The sequence below is a fragment of the Strix aluco genome, chromosome 4 (genome assembly GCF_031877795.1).
Source record: "Strix aluco isolate bStrAlu1 chromosome 4, bStrAlu1.hap1, whole genome shotgun sequence".
NCBI lineage: Eukaryota > Metazoa > Chordata > Aves > Strigiformes > Strigidae > Strix > Strix aluco.
Genome location: NC_133934.1, coordinates 69,540,784 through 69,562,527, shown reverse-complemented (window position 1 = coordinate 69,562,527; position 21,744 = coordinate 69,540,784).

Genomic DNA, 21,744 nt, shown 5'->3' with positions numbered 1-21,744 from the left:
AGGGTCAGCATCACCATTTGAAAATTTACCCTCAAAAAACATTTTAGCAGTATTTCAAATGACAGTGAACATTTAGAGATGATGGTTTATGTTTTCCTGAAATAGTGTCACAGATACATACCTTCCCTTAAAGCCATGTGAGAAATTCTCTAACCTTCACAATATCTAAAACAGTTACTCTGAGATGAGTAGGTTTTTTCCATGAGTCTCTCATATATCTCATTTTGTAATTTTCTCTACTATATTCATCTCTTATATTCCATGTACCTCTGCCTCCCTAGTTCTTCTAATTGCGTTAATTATACGTAAAGAAAAGACATTACAATGTTCTTTTCATGCAAAATCATTCTTATGTTTAAAACTTAAAGGTAATTACATTTGACAATTTCATTTGCTTTAGTATAATCACGGAAATTGAGTCATGAATTTAGGTTTTAATAGTTCCTTTCTCCCCATTTGAGCTTTCTCCTGATGAAATATTGCTACAATCATTGTAAAAAGAATCTTTATATTTGCTCTAATTTTGTATTGAAGACAAGGTTAGGTATCCTTCACTAATTTTCTTCCTTTTTTATTTCCTTGTACTGGAGGAAATTAGTCTTCAAACACCTGTGCTCCTTTGCATCCCCATTCAGCTCTTAAACAGTGTGTCCTGGTCTATAGCTTCCCTTTTGTGTGCCTCATCCACTTCCAATAAGCAACAATAGCTACACACTTAATACTTTTTTTTTTTTTTTTTTTAAGCTTATATTGTTGATCTGGAAGAAAAGGAAATGCTACATGATATTTTGATAAACTGTAACATTGGCCAAACAGTGCCTAAAAATATACAAGTGAAATGAAAATATCACAAACCTTAAAGCTCAGAATACAATTTTTGGTCTAAACCTGCACATTCCCTGTTGTGTTTAATAGAAGCAAAAGCGTCCTCTGTAAAAACATGACATGTACTCCAGTGAGCATCATCTCCAGCCCGTGCTTTAACACATCTCAATTTAGTGAGCTAAACTTTGCAAGTTAAGGCCTTAAGAAGCCAAAGAAAAGAAATAAATCAGTTCAGTAAATACAGAGTTAATATTAATCTATTTCTTGCTTAACTTACATAAACTGAAAAATTGTTGGCAAGGTAATGCCCCTTAACTCATCTACTTGGCAAACTTATGCTTTTTTTTAATGAAGGAGCTCTCTCACTTGCAAGGATACGTGCAAGAAATTTGCCAATTCTTTGTGGGAAGTCTGTTCATTCTTTCATTATCAGAACTTTGGAGAAATGCTGTTTTAAATTTTTGCAACCCTTTCAGGAGAATTGCAATGATATTGCTAAGTTACACACTTGTAATGAATCTTCCAGCACTACAGTATTTTCTGAAGTAGTAGCTCTTTGTTAACTATTGGCAGTGAAAACAATCTATACTGACAAATTGCAGGGTTGTTTCTTTTAATTAAATGTACCTTTTGAAATAATTAGCCTTGAATGTAGGAAATACTCATTGGTACTCATGTACCAAAACAACTAGCAATAACAGTTTTTATTTCCACAGCACCTTCCAATTGGAAGTGGTTAACTAACTAGTTAATTAAAATAAGTAATAATGTTTCATATAATCCAAGGGGAGATAGATATATTTTTCTTTACTTCTCATTACATAAACAAGATCTCATGTTATGCTTTTTACCTACATAAAATTTTCATCCGTTTTCTTTTCAGAAAAACATTTCATATGTAAAAAATATTTAATTATCTTCCCCAATAAACAACTTTAAATTAAAAAAAAAGAAAACTTTTGTATTTCTGTCATCTAAGTCTGTCATCTTTACACACTTTTCTAGCATGCAGGCATTAGCGTTTGTAAGAGCATTAAAAATAAAAGCTGGCCACTAGCCACTTGAAAAATCAGTTCAAATCACAGCTCACAGCTATGACAGAAGCTTATTTTATTCGTTCAAATGCAGATGGTGCTGTGAAGTTCCCTGAGACTATTAAGTCCAGTTGCAAAATGGTAATATTACATCTGTTTCAAACCAGACACTTTCCCCTGAAGGACAGTTTTTATAACAAAGCCACTAGTCTTCCAGGCTTTTTCCTGCAAGCTCCTCTGACATCTCACTTAGTTTGAGCTGGAAGTGGGCAAGCCACTCTGCTCAGTGTCATCAGAGTTTTTAGAACATTGTGGGGTTCTGGGTGCTGAGTCGCACCTCCATCCTCACTCACTGCACTGTGACGAGCTCGCTAAAGGGAGACCCTCCCACTGAGCAACCATCCAGTGAGTGCCCTGATCAGGACTCCCAGGATGGAGAAGGACAGGACTGACCCAGGTGAAAGCAGAGATTTGAGCTCTGGCCAGGATGTGACCCTCGTGCTGAGTCATATAGGGGTGACTGAAAGTTCTACCAACTGCAGGAGGGAGGTGGCTGTTCAGAGGCAGTTGAAGGGTTAAAGGCGATAAATAAATAACTTCGAATTAACTTTGCTGCAAGGATTCATCAATCATGGCAGACAATACCAAGTGTCTTAAACAACAGAACCTGCTACAGGGCTGCGTTTTTGGATCTGAAGACCTGTAGCTGCATAAGCCATGGCCAGCAAACCTGTGCCTAAATGGAAGAAGGACTAAGAACGTACAAGCTGACTTTGATTACAGTAGAAGGGAAACAAAACATTATTTTGGTTCAGTAAAACAGCAATGTAAATTCCAAAGATGAAGGTATTACAGCAGTACTACAAAACACAAAAGATGGATTTTCTTAAAGGCAACCAACTTCTCTCACAACAGCCGATAGCTGATTTAGCAGATAGGCTCTGGATATCCTTTGGTGCAGCCTGGATGCCACTTTCTGCTTATCCCTACAAAAAGTTTTTTAGGAATTTTCATAGAAGAAAGCAATTTGAACACTGGATCAAAGTAGAACTTGGTTTAAAGAACACTACTGGTTTCAAGCTATTTTCATTAGTTACTCTCTCATTTTCAGACATCCATTAAAACCTATGTCTAACAATATCCATAAAGGACACTATCGTTGATGCAGCATAACTTCTGTAGTTACCAGACAAGCCAGAGTTTTTACATATAACACTGTATTAACTCAGCGGACATTTGTCTTGTCTATGTCTACCTTAAGAGTTTGCACAATTAAAATGGGTTTTCCAATATGATAAATGCTAATGGTTTGGGAGCAATTCCCTTAACAGATAATAAAGACAATTCAGTGAGGAATTAAAGCAAAATGAAACCAAAAATATGTTTCAGCTAATTAAGAATTTCTTAATTATGCTCATTTTACTTGGAAAAAAATAGGTATCAAATAACATTAAATTCTTATATGAAAGATATGAAGGACAACTGATACACATTCAATTAAATTTCAAATCAGAATAGGCTACTTTATATACCAAGCCTAAATGTACTGAACAATTTAATCAGTTAATTTATAAAGTCATTAAATGTAATAAAAACAGTGGCTTATACTGTCATGAAATCAAGACTGCCTACACCATTAAACCCCACATATATTTCCAGTCTAAGAGAAAATTATACACATTATTGAAACAATAAAAAAGATAAGCAAGAGTGGTACAATGCATTTGTCCAGTACTAAGCTGAAGTTTTAAATGTAGTTCATTAATGATTAATTTGTCCACTTAAAGTAGTTATTTCACTGAATTAACATAGAAAATATTGCAGGTGCCAACTCATCACAATACTTCTTGCAGAATCTCCACTTGGAGCTCATTGCCACGCTCGGCTGTGTTGAGAGCTCCAAGTAGAAAACACACTTCCCAAAGTCAGATTTTACAAACTAGCAGCATGGGAGGAATGCTGCAGTTCTATGTGTAAGTAATAACCTCCAAAGACAGTGGAGAAATGAAACATGTTGCAAGTGCTTATTGAAGCAATTCTCAAACTTGTCTCAGTGCTTCCTCCCTGCCCTTTTTCTAGTGGAGGTGCAGAGCTGTGCATAGCCTAGAGTCAGCCAGGTCACTTCTCATGGCAGAGAAGTTTCTTGAACCACAGACCATTACCACTAGGGACCATGAACCATATGGTTCACCAAAGTTACTACAGCTCTCTAGGGTTCCTGAGACCAAAGACTGAAAATCTTTGGCACAGCAGAACTAACTTCCCCTTAGCTTAATAATTCCAGTTAGTCATACCAGTGCATGGTTTTATTTGCATTTCTAGAAATACTGTAATAGCTGCTCTCCAGGGATGAGGTTGGTTAGTGGTAGCATGATTCCAAACTGCAAGAGATTAACTGCTTTTCCATTGTCATTCTATTAATTTTGCTGAGGCCAGCCAATGCCCCTGCAGCTTATAGTGGCTTTTTAGCAGTTAAAATAAATGAGATAACTTGGGTCTTTTATGAATGAGCAGAGTCCAAAGGAAGTTTTGTGGATCCTAATTTGCATAATTAACAGTGTAGAAACTTCAGCCATTCCCCCTCTGAGCCCTGACAGTCCAACGAGTCGGCAGGAAATTACAAGCCTTGTTGGAGAAGAGGCTTAGATTTTTCTGTGAAAGTTTCTGAGTAGGTTGCTTCTAAGGGACGCAATAAGAGTTAAAACCTTAGGCTCAAGATTGAAAACAACTGTGAAGCAACTGGTGCTTGCATGGTTGCTGGGAGCCGAAAAACGATGATGCTGGAAAAGCACTCTGGATATTTGCTGACAGAGGGAACTCTTGCTGAAAAACCTGATTTATTATTACTTCAGGTGAGTTCTGGCTGAATGCTTTCATGTCGATGGGCAACAAAAGATTCTCCACCAGCAAACAAGGGTTGGCATCTGAGCTCACTGCCCAGAGCAGGAAGCAGGCTAAGCTTCCAGCCCAACCACCTCTGCCTATTAGTTCTCCAAGCAGGCAGGCAGCCTGAACTGCCATGTTCAGGCCCAGCTCTAACAATAAAGGGTTTTAGCAGAAACTGAAGAAGCCTGCAACATGCTGGAGAAAAGCATCTTGAAACCGGACTACTCAATCATTAGATCAAACTCTTACTCCAAGGCCTGGAGGCTCATTCTAGCAGCTAATACTTTAAAACTAAAGCCTTTGTGAATTAACTTTTTCATAGATATGGCAGAGACTACTGGACTGTGTGAGCTTCATTTCTCTGATTATCTGCTGTAGAGTTTAAGAAAACGCATTCTGTGATAGTCTGAACAGTAGTAGCATTTTTATCAAGGAAATAGTACCAAACTGGGATGAACTAAGGTTTTGTCAGAAAAAGACGGACACCTACTTCACACTTACAGAAGTCAAATGTAAATTAATGCACTTAAAATCTGACTACATGCAGCTTCAAATCACATGAGTATGTGCATGTACACACAGCACATTGGATGGGATCTTTTTGTAGACAGAGTCACTATTTTTCAAGTCTGAGAGGCAAATTAAAACATTATCAAATCCTTTTCTCACAGAATGACCGACACTAACATAATGGCTGCAACAGCTAGAATTGAAGGAGACTACACTGCCCCTTCTGACACTTCCTCTGCAGGAAGAAATATAGCCCGCTGTACTTTGCTGCAAAAAATTCTTCTCCACCAAGTACATACTGATTTTTTGGAAGCTGGATTATCAGTAGGTGAAAAAGCCCCACACAGTGGATGATTTATCCTCTCTCAAGGATGCATCAGTTATCCAAAAGAATGATATTGATTATTCTGTATCATCATCTGTAGTTCCTAGATTTGTGATAGGGGTATCAGAGAGTTACCGTACTGTTTTAAAGAAATGGATTAAGCAAATATTTGTATAACTAACCTGAACGTCCCCCTTTGAATAGTCATGCATTCTAACTCTGATACTCACAGCAGCTGACCTTTCAATTTGCTTTCTCAGTCCCTAAAAAGAAAGCAGATGGTATACATTGCCCATTGGCCAGCTATTAACTCAGAAACACTTTTTTAGTTCCACTAAATAATTAGTTATTTTACACAGTAAGTCCCATGGTTAAAACTGTAAACTGCTTCTAGAAAACTTTCTATACAGCTTAGCAGTCAAGCAGAAAGTGCTATAAGTCTGGTGTAGCACTCTGTGCCAGCAGGACCTACTTACTAATTTCTTTTTTTCTAATCTGTGATTTTTTTGTTCAAAACAAATGACAAAGCTAGACACACTCTAGGGTTTGCCTGTATGTAGTGAAAGATTCATTGTGCCACAGCTACAACAAGACATCGAGATATCCTGTAATTTTAGGGAATTTCAAGTTTTACATGGGGTCAAATTCTCTTGATTTCCATTGGGTTGGGGGTGGTGGTGGTGTTTTCTTTGGGTTTTTTTTAAGTTCTAGCCTGATTAATATGGTAATGATAACTGATTTGGGTAATGATCTAAAATAGCCATTAGGAAATACTCAACAGATCCCAGTTCTCAGTTTCCACTTCCAATATGTAAGAAGCTTTAGAGAATGAAATAAGCTTGAATCAAACTGATAGAAACTCCATGAATCTCAAACTTTATTGTACAGCACAATGTAGCATAAACAAAATTTCTTTCTGTTGACTATATCGTTAGCTCTCATTTCACAGTTCTATCATACATAAATGGAAAAATTTTCTTTAATCCTTACTAAATAAGACAAAGACATTGAGTGAACTATTTTGTTTAGATCTTCTTATCAGAAGTCTTCATGTTAAAGGCATACAGAGCTTTGATATTAAAGGAACTGTCTGTGCAAGAACACTTACATATTAAATTAGATTATTTCTTCCCCAGAGCTCAACATCACCAGAAACCTTTTGGGAAACTAAATTCCCAGATAACTAATAAAATAGAAAAACAACTGTGTCTTTAAAGTGATTCTGACCTAATGTTACAGAACTAAATCAAACTGCTATTATTTGACATATTCACTTCTATACCGTTTCCACACCTCTGACTGTGCATTGAGTTGGCTTTAGACTGCAAGCAACACTGGGGTTTGGGTTGTTTTTTTTCCAGATTAATTCAATTCAGGTTTTTTCCTCAGTTGAGCAACCTATTTCACATTAACACCATGAATTCAGTTATGAAGGAAACACCTCCAGCCCAGGGTAAAGTTACACTCTACAGCTGAATATTTTTTTCTCAGTTCTAGCCAGCTGAAGTGGCTCAGCAGAGCGCAACAGCTGCTGGAGCCAGCACAAGGAAGGGAGTGGGCCTGTGGACTGGGAGCAGAAATGCTCCTTTCAGTGGTTGTGAACAATGCAATCGTCTCAGACACAACACATCATTTTACCCAAGGAAAAAAAAAAATCACAACTCAGCTTTGTCTGAACTCACTGGAGCCATGTACATTTACACTGGCTGAGGATTTATCTTCATAAATTCATACTTCTAGGAGTGTAAAAAACTCAAGGGCATATACTATGACAGGAAGTGGTGCCTCTTTTATTCCTCAAAAAAGTCACGGCCCTTTGCTCAAGAACAGCTTTTGTCAATAGCTACATGCACTGCTCAGAAATCAAATGATTCTGAAAAGGTTATCGAAAAAGAAGTCTCCTGCACAGGATGCTGGTAAAGATCTGATTTTTACACAGCTATGGTAATTTCCTTTTACTTGAAGCTTACTACTTCACCTTTATAAGAAGCAAAGGAACACTGTTGATGCTGTAGTAAACATAACTAACATTTAAATACTGGGAAACACATGGTCTCTTCTGGTCTTAAAAGTACAAAACAACGGTTTATGTGTTAGCTGAAAACCTGGCTTCAAATTGTTCAGGTCAGCAATTCTATAAGGGTAATTTGTTTTAAATATATATATGTGTTCTTAAGCCATTTTACTCCACTGAACCCTGCATTGACTTGAAGGACCTCATTCACTGAGACACTAACCCTGCAAGTTATGTACAACCCCGAGTGACAAACAGGGCCGCAGAGGGTACAAATACAGTCTGACACTACACTTGAGCTTCTATCAAGAAAGTACTTCCATTCCCCTCTCTTCTCTGCGACTCTGCCTTCCTTTCTTTTGCTCCTTGACCCTACGCTGTGATCCCACCCTGATACTCACAGGTCACCTCCTTCCCCTTGCACTAGCTTTGGAGTTTGTCAGATCCCTCACTGAGTTGGTTCAATTTGCTAAGCCAGCAGGAAAAAAAAAAGTCCCACAAAAATTACTTCCTTCTACCCCGTTACTTTAGCTTCTTGCTAGCTTAGTGAGTTGAACAGGCTCACAAAGGCGTGTGTTAAGTGGCAAAGCTGGTGTAATGGAAGTGCCTAGAGCAGGTGGATAGTAACTGAGGGGGGAGTGTGTGTGTGTGTAAAGATAGAACGAATGCAGTGCTGGGAATGCTCCCTTTAGCAAAAGTGAGGTATAAATGGGCTTGGAGACATAGTCAATCCATGCTTAGAGGCAAGCAGAGATTTGCCATTGTGTTTGGATCAGCCTACAGCAGAGTCAGACATTAATCATTTGGTCTTGGCTGCTAAGTTTTGTATTTTAGTCATAGAAAGTCTTCTCTGCCTAGCAATTGTATGTGCCACATTAGCCCTTTACCATGTAATCAAAAGACAAGGACACATATGTCCATCTTGAATTAGGAAAAGGAAACAATGAATGCTTCTTGCACTTTCAGCACAGGGTTTTCTTCAAATAAAAGGGCACTAAATGGCATTCACCAGACTTTAGGCCCGTGTAATGCCTCCAGTAAATATGAAGAAGAAGCTTAAAAAAAAGCACAAGTTTTATTGGTTTCAATGGAATATGTTCTAAAATTACTCCTCAAGGATGCATAGAAGAAACACCAGATAAAATAATGCTGTTAAAAATGAGAAAGCATAGCAAACAATGTATTTCACATTTCTCAGAGTAGTTACATGCAGGCAGGCTTGATGTAGGACTTTTTACAATCTTACACGGATACAAAAGCAGCCTGACTTTGCTGCCCCTCATATTCTGCTCTCCTGTGTGGCTGCCTCAGCTGCACATTTGTCTCCCTCCATTTCCGGGACCTCCTACATGGGCAAGCTGATTGAATAGCTCCCTGCAGCTCTGACCTACTATCCTGCCTTGGAATGAACAACTGGATGTAACGTGACAAGACAATATTACAGAAGACTCTTTGTAGCCTTAAAGCTACTAAGGTCTATCCTCATCGCAATCTAGATCTTAACCCTCTGATGTACTCAAAGTTCTGGGCTCATACAGTGTTCATCGGGAAAATTACACTGACATCACTGGAGTTCCCCTACACATCCTGAGCCAGGGCACAGACAGACCATATTCTGACATCTCCTGAGGACCCTCATCAGTTTTGGACGGGAATTGAAAAGTGAAAATTTCAGGTTCTTTTCCAGATTATTTTTTCTTTTTCCCTTAATTGTTTTTTATACTTATCTGCTATATCCCTCTTCATCGGCCATAGGCTTCTTTAATTCTTTTTGTCTATCTACCATCTGTTTGCAAATCAATGAAAGGAAAGCTAAAATGACTAAGCATTCAACACCTGGTGTCTAGGTTTGGGGTTTTTTTATCATTGCACATAAAATACAAGGATAGACTTTCTAATAAATGGAAAGGTATACCTCTCTTTTCTATTTGCAGTTAGATATGCATAAGTGATATTTAGATACAGTAATCCTCTAGGACAAGACTCTGATTCACTGAATGTACATGATGCAAAACAGGGCAGGGACCTCTCAGAGAGCTGGTCACGGCTCCCACACATTCTGACCAAACCCTGATGCTAGTAAAGCAGATTGCAATGGTCTGTCACATGGAGGAGTACAGCCAGCACAGCATAAGCCATTTGAGACTGTTCCCTGCTGTTCTCCAAAGGCTGCAACAAGGATAATAAAGAGATGCAGAAAGGTTCAATACCAGTGAAAACTCCTCTATACACTAACACCTCTAAACCAGTGTGAGTGGGCCAAAGAAATAAGGTTTTAATGTTAATGTCAGATTCCAACTTCCTATGCTATACCAATGAATTGAGCTTGCGTGGCAAGGTTGTGTAGCAGTGGGGCTACAGGTGTGGTTTCTGTGAGAAGATGCTAGAAACTTCCCCTATGTCTGACACAGCCAGTTCCAGCCGGCTCCAAGACAGACCTGCTCCTGGCCAAGGCTGAGCCTATCAGCAACGATGGTACCACCTCTGTGATAATGTATTTAAGAAGGGGGGAAAAAAAAGCTGCAGAAGAGCAATTACAGCCAGACAGAGGAGTGAGAATATGTGAGAGAAACAACTCTGCAGCCACTAAGGTCAATAAAGGAGGAGGGGGAGGTGATGCTCCGGTTGCTGGAGCAGAGATTCACTGTGGTGCAGGCCATGGTGAGGCAGGTGTGCCCCTGCAGCCCGTGGAGGTTAACAGTGGAGCAGATCTCCACCTGCAGCCAAGGGAGGACCCCACACCAGAGCAGGTGGATGCCCAAAGGAGGCTGTGACCTTGTGGGAAGCCCATGCTGAAGCAGGCTTCTGGCAGGACTGGCAGCCCCCTGGAGAGAAGAGCCCAGGCTGGAGCAGGTTTGCTGGCAGGACTTGTGACCCCAGGGGGGACCCCTGCTGGAGCGGTCTGTTCCTGAAGGATGGCACCCCGTGGGAGGGACCCACACTGTGACAGTTTGGAAGAAATGCAGACTGTGGGAAGGACTCGCATTGGAGAAGTTCATGGAGGACTGTCTCCTGTGGGAGGGACCCCATGCTGGAGGAGGGGAAGAGTGTGAGGAGTCCTACCCCTGAGGAGGAAGGAGTGGCAGAGACAACAGGTGATGGACTGACCGCAACCCCCATTCCCAGTCCCCCTGCACCACTGGTGGGGCAGGAGGGAGAGAAAATTGGAAGTAAAGTTGAGCCTGGAAGAAGGGAGGGGTGGGGGGGAGGTGTTTTAAGATTTGGTTTTATTTCTCATTATCCTACTCTGATTTAATTGGTAATAAATTAAACTAAGTTCTCCCAGCAAGTCTGATTTGCTCATGACAGTAATTGGTGAGTGATCTCTCCCTGTCCTTATCTTGACCCACGAGCCTTTCATTATATTTTCTCTCCCCTGTCCAGCTGAGGTGGGGAGTGATAGAGCAGCTTTGGTGAGCACCTGGCAACCAGCCAGGGTCAACCCACCACAACCAACCAAACTAAACCTAATATTCTCCATATGTGACTAACAACCTACATTTTCATATATGTTACAAAGAGGGCCAAAGTAATTCTCATAAGATATATAATAAATATAGCTGAAAACCAAGCATTGCATTCTGTGGGGAAAATAATCCACATGCACCCCACACGCCCCCATTTTGGCTTCATTTTTCATCTGCATTAGGCTGAAGCCAAGCCATTTCCAAGCACATAAGATATCAACCCAGAATGCAACCCACTCAGAACATGCAACCAAAACACCTTGAAATTGCCAATTTGTTAAAACAATCACAAAGGAGGGTATATGAAAATCTAAACCAGAAAAATTCCAAAAGAAAATCGATATATGCAGTTCGTAGGCAGAGCTATCAGGATACTTATTCCCAGTGTTGGCACTTGGATTTGTTGTCCTGCCCTAATTATGTTAGGTATTGTCTGTGTGAACTGAGTGCCCCAACACGCTTTTATAGATTTCTCCATATTTTGTCCTGGAGCTAATTGTTGAAGGCAGTAAGTCTCTGCAAAAAGACTTGCTGAATTATTGAGCCTATGTTGTTGGGAAGAACACCATGCTGATCAGTTGTTTATTCCATGTAGTGTAAGAAACAGAGTCAAGTGCATTCAGGTGAAGAGAGCACTTTTAAAAATTACGTTACTTATTCCTTTTTTTTTCCCAGTGGAAAAACTCACTAACAAGGCTTAATGAAAGCAGCAGAATTTGACCCTTAATGATTAACATGAAGTCCAAGAAGCTGCTACCACTCAAAAACACCTGTTGCGTAAATGAAGTTTGGTAGGTTAAGATTAAGATTTTAATGTGAAAATAGAGTTCCAATACTTCTGATTGTTTCTGGTAAACCTTTATCATTGTGCACACAGAAAAAACTATGTTTCTATTTCAGTATTAATAGATGTTATATGAGATTCCTCTAACTGACAGACCTTTTATAAGTTAAGGGCATGAGAAAGCTATTCTTCTGGTATCAGAATTAGAGTTGACTGTAGCACCAATACAGACTTTTATGATACTTGTGGGATGATAATTTCCCACAGTGGTAGTTCTATCAATACCCTTAGCAACCTTTCCAGTCTCTTGAGAGAGCTTTCACAGTCCAAATATGTTAGCAAAGAGCTGGAGTTGTTGCAGCAGGTGAAAGCACAGACAACAAACCTGGTGGACAAAGGTCCTTACTGATGCAGTACAAGTCAGGAATACTATAAAAAATACCTTCTGTTACAAATATTTGTTTCAACATCCTAGGAGCAAAGCCTCAGAAAAACCTGAAGGTGATCAAGTGTCAGAAAACTGCATTTAATACTACCAGCTTCTTGTACTAGAGTGTTTCAAATTAAAGGACAATGAAGTATCTTTTAAAATTTTACAATAAGGGATCATAATGCCTTAGATTCACATGTTAAATGTTACTGAAGGTAATGCAAGAGCTTAGAAACCTAATCTAATATAGAAATACACACCTGCGGTATTAAAGACAGAATTCACCTCACTTAACATTAGTTGTCTCTGAAGTGTGTATCTGAGCTCTGTTCAATTAGTGAGAGACACAGTGAGACACTGGCATTCCTTGAGCATGATTCTGCTTCACAGACTGAGACCTCTCTATTAACTACAGGCTAAAAATGCTTATTTTTTTTCATTTATTATAAAGGGAATGTAGATGACAAGCTCAGATACAGATATGATACATGCCTACATTTGGACAGTCAAGTCCTATCAATGTTGTAAGAAGCTCTCAAAAGAAGCTGTAAAATCAAGATTTTTCACTTTAGCATTTATACTACTTTGAGATTTCATGGTTTGCTTTGATATAAAATCAGAACTGGATGTTGGAGGGAAAGTTTTCACATACTCAATGTAAGGAATTTTAATTACTAAAAAAATTGTTAGCACAGGTTTGGGTTAAAAACAGGTTGAAGACCATAAACGAATACCATGGCTGAATAGTGGGTGGGGAGCAAGACAGGACATGGTATCTGGAACTGCCAACATATCTAGTCATGATTAATTTTGTCACTAGGTAGCTGGAAGTAAGAAGCAGTACCATTTCAACGAACTTGCTCATAATATTAAGTTTCGATAAAATTGAAATACTAATGTGAATTTAAAAAACATTATTAGGGTAGCAAAAAAATAGGTAGGAGTTCCTCCAGGAAAATAAGATTTAGACTGGAATAAATGCAAGCTAATAGCTGGAGAATGAAAATCCAAAATGAGGATACTCAAGAGAGGGGAAAATTTGGAAATCAGTAATTTTGAAATAAACCTAGGGGTGATAGTGCAAAGATTAGACTTCTATTCGCAACGCAACCTGTAAGTCTGAAAGGTTAATGTAATTTTGTGTTGCATAGACATACACATTATATAAACCACGAGGAACTAAGAGTCTCCTCTCTACAGCCTGACTACATCTGACATATTGCTCTGGGTTCTAAGAAACTTGTTATTATGATTTAGAAGAGTAACTTATGACACTTAATATTTTTGAACAACTACATTCAGATGACATTTCTCAAACAATTTTATGAAGATTTTATCAACTTTAATAATCTGTACACTAGATAAAATGGAATGACTGTATGATCCATAATGACTAACCATGTTTTCCATCTGACTTTAGTCTTTTGAAAGTTTTTCAGGCCTAATTCAAGCTTTTAATTAACATTTCTATAAAGGCAAAAAATCTAGACACTCCATCATCTCACCTTCTGAAGACACTGGCTAGGTACTGGTCAAATGCAAAATCCACTGCCTTCCCATACAGCCAGCTAGCCCTTTCCTCCGCACATCCAGGAAACTGGTGACTTGTAGGCTCCAACGTTACAAACTTCAAAGGTATATTTAAAGTGCGCTGACATTCAACATATTAATATATCGGTTAAGCAAAGTTGACAGAAGGAACTTGACAGTTCAGAAATTATTTTACCTTAAAAATTACAGCTAAAAGTGAAGAGTATTTACAAATAAAGCAACCATCTACTCAAACAGGATGCAAATGACCACCTCTCACAGAAATACTCTCTTGTGAATGTCATTGCTAACATTACCATCATATTTTTGCCAACAAGTGAGGATCAAGAATGCAATAGATCAGTATTGGTAGAAGAGGAAGCTGAGAGAAAATATTTTCTGCTGGTTTAGAATTCTGTTAAAATCCTTTCAGCTTTCAGACTTTCAAAGTGCAATACAACCAAAAAGACTACTGTTAATCGCAGGGAAAAAGCTCTTTGCCTTCCGCATTGATGACTGTGGCAACTTTACTTATTCTGCTGTTCTTAATAATAGATACAAACAAGCAGAAATCACTGCTGAAGCTGCTGAACAGTTACTTGAGACCATACCTAGGACACAGAAATTGGTAGATCTTGATTTATTTCTGCTTAGGTACCTGGCAATAGTTCGATGTGACTCACTGTTACAGTGATGACAACACCCATCAAATACAGTCTGTTGAAAAGTTTGGCTTTTTTTTTTTCTTTTTCCTGGAAAAGTTCTTCACCCAGGTTGTCAGCATCAACTTTCTTTTTTTTTTTTTCTCCAGTCAAGAAACATAGGGCCAAATGGCTGACTATCATTTCCTCATTGCTCTACTTTTGCTAGCAAAAAACAGCCACTGTAGTCAGTTCTTCAAGCCCTTGCTCGTATCTCAGAATGTCTGAAATTGCTATTATCCTTTGGGAACTAAATAGTAAAATTTGAAATTGTCTTTCAAAATAATTTGAAGTGAGACTTGATAAGTTCATAAGCTCAGGGTGCTTGTTTGTCAGAATTTGAATCCCTGGGGATAGGCTTGCTGTAAATTTCAACATGTCATTGATTTTCTCTCTACAGAAATGAAGCTTCTGTTTGGATTCTGCAGCCTGCTACCCACACACATTTGAAAAGTAGATGATTGTAATTTTCTAGCTTAAGAGCAGTTCTATAAATACAACCCAACATTCAGTTTTACAGAAGAAGATGTGTCTGGAAGAACTATGTGCATAAGTGTTCTGCTACTGTGAGTAAGTCTTGCTGAGAAAATGGCACCAAAACTTATATTTTCTGTAGTTTGCCAGTGTGTCATCAGAAGCCATTTCAGCAAGGGACTGTTCCATGAAAAATGAATGTGCTACACAATCAAGCTCAAAAGAATTTGTCAAATCAGCAGTTGATTTGCTAGATAAGTTAACGTGGATGTAAAGCAAAACAAACATTTTTTTATCCCTTCTACTTTTAATGAATATTACACTGCACAACAACAGTTGTAAAGTAGTAAGTGCTCCAGCAATGTGGCTCTAACAGCACTGTACTCACCACAATACAGACTACTTTCTGGCCAGCACAAACCATCTCCTGTGCCATCAGCTAATGGACACATCCTCACTTCTTGCAGAGCAGCACAGCTCCAGTTCATAAATTTTTTTCCAGTATTCCTTCACTGAACATAACCTACCAGCTAAAATCTCAACTGCCTTTTAAAATGTTAAATGGTATCAGTGATACCAAAAAATATACTGCTGCTGCAAAAAAACCCAAACCCATTTCCTTAACCAGGAAATACTATCTCTAATGAGCATGTTGTTCTTAACATTGCATTTATTTGAGGAAACTGAGCTGGCTAATTGCACAAAATGTAAGGGATGATATTTAGTAAAGAAGATTGTGTGACATAAGTGAAGTGAATCCCCTTAATTGAATGTTTACTTTCCTTCTTTCACATTTTGAGGAGGAGAAACAGTAAAGGTTTTTTTCTCTTATTACTTTTCTGCCTTTCAAGAACTCTAGTAGAAGCTGAAAAGAGGTTTTCTTCAGTATTCAGATGATGTATTTTATCAGCAAACTCCAGATCCTGGATATTTCAAGGTATTTTCTCCACAGAATTCCACAGTCAGGACTCCTGTTCATCCCCATCGTTGTTTGAAAGACTCTCCTATTTAAAAATTGCTAAGATCTTTCAATTTAATATCTTAATACCATGAACTGATTCAGAGGAAAATGAAGGGGTGAAACATAACTGCATAAAGCAGTACCCTATACTGGTATTGCTGTTGGTAAATACTAGCTAAGAGGTGTTTCTCTAGGCTTTTCTATTGTGCTACCTTGGGGAGGGGGGTGGGGGGGGGTAGAGCAGGAAGGCAAAAAATCCCCAAAGTATTTCCATCCCAACTAACTGACTTTACAGACTACAGTGCACTAGTCATACAATTTGTATAAGCATGTTTGAAAAAAAAGAAAAAGGTTTTACAGAACACTAAGGCTTTCTGTTGCTTTCAAGCACATCGGTTCATTTTATCCAGTTTAAAAAATACACTTGATGAAGAGACATTTTGTTATTGCTTCCTGAAAACAGCTGAAATAAGGAAGAAATCCAAAGCAGGCAATACTTTGAATCCTAATGGAAATAAGCACAGAATACCAAGTGCTGGGAGAGGGAGGAGCAGGGCAGGGGCTGACATGTTTTGAGTGCAAGCAGGTATCTTTGCACAGAGGATGCATCTTTTCAATGCACACTGTAGGTAAAGTGCAACCCTGTGGAAAACAGTAGAACAAAACCCGTGCATGTTATATTACTGGGAAAGACCTTTCACAATATAGACTATACCATTTGCAAAATCAAAGAAAAAAAATAAAAGATTGTGAAAATCTGGACTCCCAATGTAAAACTTATTTGGTCTACATTTAAAAAGCTCTGGTTTTCTCAATCAGAAGAAAACCTAAAGGTAGATGTTTTCCTTTAGTCTGATAAAGGCTTGTTTTCACATATGGTGCTGCAAGCCTTTCTGGGATATGTTAGTTTTAATTCTTTGTTAGTACAATCATTTCCATATGCAGAATATGGAAAGTTAAGCTGCACAAGTCCGCGAGCATCGCGCAGCTCACTGAATGCTGATTACCTTCGCTGCCCAGAGAGCGTCAAACCACACCTCCTCAGCACGCAGGTGTCAGGCACGCACACCTCCTCGGTCACTGAATCAGAGACACATCTGCATCTGCCAACACCGCTGGGTACCGCCTGAGCTGCAAAGGACTCAACAGTTGATACAGTGAAGTGAATCAACAGTCCCTAATAGTTCTCAAATATTCTGGAGGAGAAATCTTGTCAAGCCAATTATCGACTGCGATCTCTTCAGATTGTTTTTGTTAATTTATTAAATGAGTTTGGTGTTCATCTCTAGCAGGATGTTTCCAAGAAAAATTTTGTGTCTAACTGAAAGCAGATGCTTCATAGCACTATTTCAGGAGAAAGCTCTCTTTTTGTTTTTATTTTATGGAAGGAATTTAGTGTTTGTTGACTGGAACTGAGACAGTTTCCTACAAGAGATGTAGGAAAATTAAAACATCCAGATTTCCTAATTCAAAACCTGACTTCCTACTTAGCATATCTTTCCCCTGATATTGTGGAGTAGTCCTTGCAGGAGATCAGGGCAGTAGGCTGCTATCATGGGCTCCCTCTCTGGCCTGGGCCTGTTCAGCACTTCCAAGTTAACAGAAAATCCCACAACCAACTGGCAATCAACAAAACACACCACCCCATTTTTCCACTATCTGAGCCCTTCACCAAGTCCCTCGTGGTCGGGACAGTGGTTGGCAAAGCTTTTACTGATGTGGAAATAACCTGGACAAATGCTCACCTAAACAGGTTATGTCTACCTGAGAGTCTTTTTTCCTCTACTACCCTGAGCCAGATTGGTGACTCCCATCGTCCTGACACTACATGGATGCTTTTCCACCTCTCCCCTTAGGCATTTCTACACATTTTGTTCCCATACATATAATCACAATACACACGGTGCAGTGTAAGTGGCGGCAAGGTTGATCCATCTGCTCTCTGATACAGGAAGAAACCCTCAGCCCAAAATAAAAACATGTGACAGCATGAGAATACTCCAGAATAAATCCTTCCTATTTATTAGCTTGTGTTAGCATTGAAAAGCCAGTGTTAAGGCTTCAAACCATAGGCTTTACTCATTAACATCTGTTGACAGGGTAGGAAAAAATACCTTCTGTCTGTTCATATGAATGGAATCCAGAGAGTACTCTCTCTCCCTGCTGCCTTAGATTTGTTCTCATTATTTGCCCTAGTTACTTTCTCCATCTCTCTCTCTTAGACTGGCCATACCTCCTCTCCCGCTGCAAAGGGATGTGGTTTCCCTCTTTGGATTTTCTCACTGTGTTGATGTATAACTGGATGTCATAGGCATTACCACAAGTCCAGGCAACTGGTCACATCTATGCCACTTTCTGCCAGTTCAAGGGGTATCATTATGCTTCCATTCACCATCAAATATAAAAGGGTAACTAACATGCTGACGCACTTTTTTTCACTGCTGTACTGGGTCTGACTGAGCCGGAATTGGTTTTCCCCTATAGCAGCCTTCATGGTGCTGTGTTTTATGTTGGAAGCTGGCAGGGTGTTGATAGCACCCTGGTGTTGTGGCTACTGCTGAGTAGTGCTTACACAGCACCAAGGCTCTTTCTGACATTTCCCCCCCACAGTGGGACGGGGTGGGCAAGATCTGGGGAGGGGACACAACCAGGACAGCTGACCTGAACTGACCAAAGGGATATTCCATACCATATGACGTCTGCTCAGTATAAAGCTGGGAGAAAGGAGGAAGGGGTGGGGTCACCCTTGGTCCTCCGAGGCAACCACTATGTGTATCGGAGCCCTGCTTCCTGAGAAGGCCCGACATCGCCTGTTCATGGGAAGTAGAGAATAAATCTGTTTTCTTTCTGCTTCTGTGCGTGGACCTTTGCTTTGCTTTGCTTACATTAAAACTGCTTTTGTTTTACACACAAGGGTTGGGTTTTTTTCCTATCTTATTTTCTTTCCCCTTTTTGCCCTGTTGAGAAAAAAAGGGGGAAGGGGGTGAAGTGATAGAGCGACTTGGTGGGTACCTGGCATTTAGCCAAGGTCAAACCACCACAATTGCAGTTTAGAGGATGAACTGTTCCTCCAACTTACCTCTTCTTATGACTTACACTTTGTGTTCCTTGTCTTGCTGAGAAACAGAAGTTATGATCTGTAGCAGTATGTTACACATTCTCAGGAGACGTTTCAGCCACTGAGGCCAATTAGCATAGAAAAGCTTGTGTTCATTTGGTTAAATACTTCATCATTGGGAGGGTCCACCCAAAGAGGCAAAAGTTACTGATGGATGCCCAAACCATGCTTGGAAATTGTTTGGGAGGGTGTTACTCAGCCCAGGTCTAAGACAGGCTGAGAGTGTTTTTGTCAGTTTAACAGCAGAGGTGAATAAGATGCATTCTTTAACAACATTTCCTGTCACTGTTTAAACTGTTAGCATAACTAGGAAGTCCAACAAACCAAATGCATTCAGGGAAACAACAGTAAACCACCAGTTCACTTAAATCTCTCTTCTTCACAGTGGGCCACAAGACATAGAGACCCAAATATGGGCCCCAATTCCACTCTCTTAGCATCCAAAGATAAACTCCAACTGACTGAAACTAAAGTCTAGGCCAGGCATCCCTCTTCCTCCCAACTCCTAAGTCTCATTTTATCTCTTCTCAGTCTTCATGCTTCACTAGTACCCTGACTCACAAAGCTCTGCTGCATGAGATGACCTTCAGTTTGTAGATCCTTTCCACCTAAGCCTAACATTTTTCACATGTTTCTAGTAGCTTTCTTCTGCCCCATCTCTCAGAGGAAAAAATGAAGCCTCTTCTCCTCTCCCATTCAAAGCCTCCCTCCTACTTTTTCTTCTCTCCATTGCTTCTCCATTCTGACCATACCCCATCCTCAAATGTATGAGGTGAGATGCATACAGACCCAACTTCAGGGTCAGTGTTGGGTTTTACACATCATCATAGCTGTGAAGGGTTGCTTAGTAAACATACACAAACTTACACATCCTAGGTGGTCTTCTAGGTAAGAGGGCTTGTCCTTGAGACAAGACATTATGAACTGGATATACAAAGGACTATTCACTAAGGGAACTTAGAAGAAACGTCTATGTGTACAGCAGAAAACCGCTAAGTGGAACTGACTGACAAATGCAGTGAGAGGGGTTCAATCTCTGAGTGATTTTAGAAATGAGTGACATAAAAAGGATGAAGTCATTACACAAAAGAGGGCAGTACAAATAAGAGAATGACAAAGGGACACACAGAACATGTAAGGACTGTGCTATCTTTCAGCTTCCAAGATGTTCCACATAATCATTTACTATTAGCTTTAATTGACTTCAGTGCAACAAAAGCACAATGAGACTTTCCCAGACAAGCAAAATACACATGCACTGCTGGCTATCAGCACAAAAGAAGGGTAATAACTTCAGGAAAGTTATGGCTTGGCAGCTGATTAAAAGGAAAAAAAGAGGGAAGAGTTAATCTTTGCATACTTTTTTAAACCTCTGTAGTGCAAATACCTTACACAAACAATGCCACCTATCTTAAGTGACCATCCTAGGGATAAGGTAATTTAGTTACCTTGTAGAGATCAGTGCTTAATTAGAGGTCAAACTAAATTGTGCTTGGAAACCTTAGCAATTCAAGTTTGTTGGTCTGCTAGAAAGTTGCTATTGGATGTGGCTTCCGTTGTGGGCTTTGCTACTTTTCATAATCACCTGCTGCTGACCAGTTAATCAGCATATTTCTCAGTTGAATTCAACATTAACTGATACACCTTCTTACACAGCATTATTTCAATAACACAATTCAAATATAAAAGTTTTATTATTAGCCTAACAATAGAAAATGAGAATAGAAAAAAGCCCTATACTTCTTGAAAAACAGAGCATAGTATGTATGTTTGCTCATAATATGTACATCAATCACTGTACCATATGAGCACTTATTAGCACAGTTATTCTCATACTAAATTATGTTGGTTTTGATGACATGTAAGTATGATCTAGCTTTCATGTTACATTTGGCTAAATACTGTACAGGGAAATAACATTCTTTGCATTAGAGCCTAAAGATATCTATGTCACTACAATAGCAAAAGCCTCAAAATTTAATCCTATAAATAAACCTTGTATCAGCATGAACTCTGCATGTTCTGGAATACGAATGGTAGGTATTGATGTTAAAGGTAGCAAAAGTAGTAAAGTAGTTTATCAATAACATACAAGACTGTTAATTACAAATCACTGAAGTTTATAAATACATTAGTTTTCAGAGTCAAAACCAAATAGTTGTTGCAGTTTTAGAGACCCTGGCACATATTTTGAAAACACAGTATTTTAGCAGTTAAAAACCTATATTTATATCCCTTCTGTTTTTCTATCCCACTTTTATATTTTGACTCTCAACACTTTGAAAAGGATATCGATAAATACAAATCTAGGACTGTATTTAAATAATTCCAAGCATATAAATAATTATTTTAAAGAAGAAAACTTTGAAAATGGCAACATTTTAAAGTTGAATCATAAATACTTATTGACAGTTAATAATACCTCATTGACTCTGTGTTAAGTTTTAAACAGTGCACAAATGCACTTTACCCAAATTTGGTTGGAAATCTCAGAGAATATAATCTATAGTATAGAGATGCAATTGAATTGTGAGCAGTAGGGTAGGTAACTAGATAACGAAATTTGTTCACAAAGAACTCCCTGAAAGACAAAACTTTGTCTCCAGTATTCTCTTAATAAATGCTCTTGGCTGTTCCTTCCTCAGCCACATACATACTCTCTGTCAAGTTGCTGACTGCAGGCAG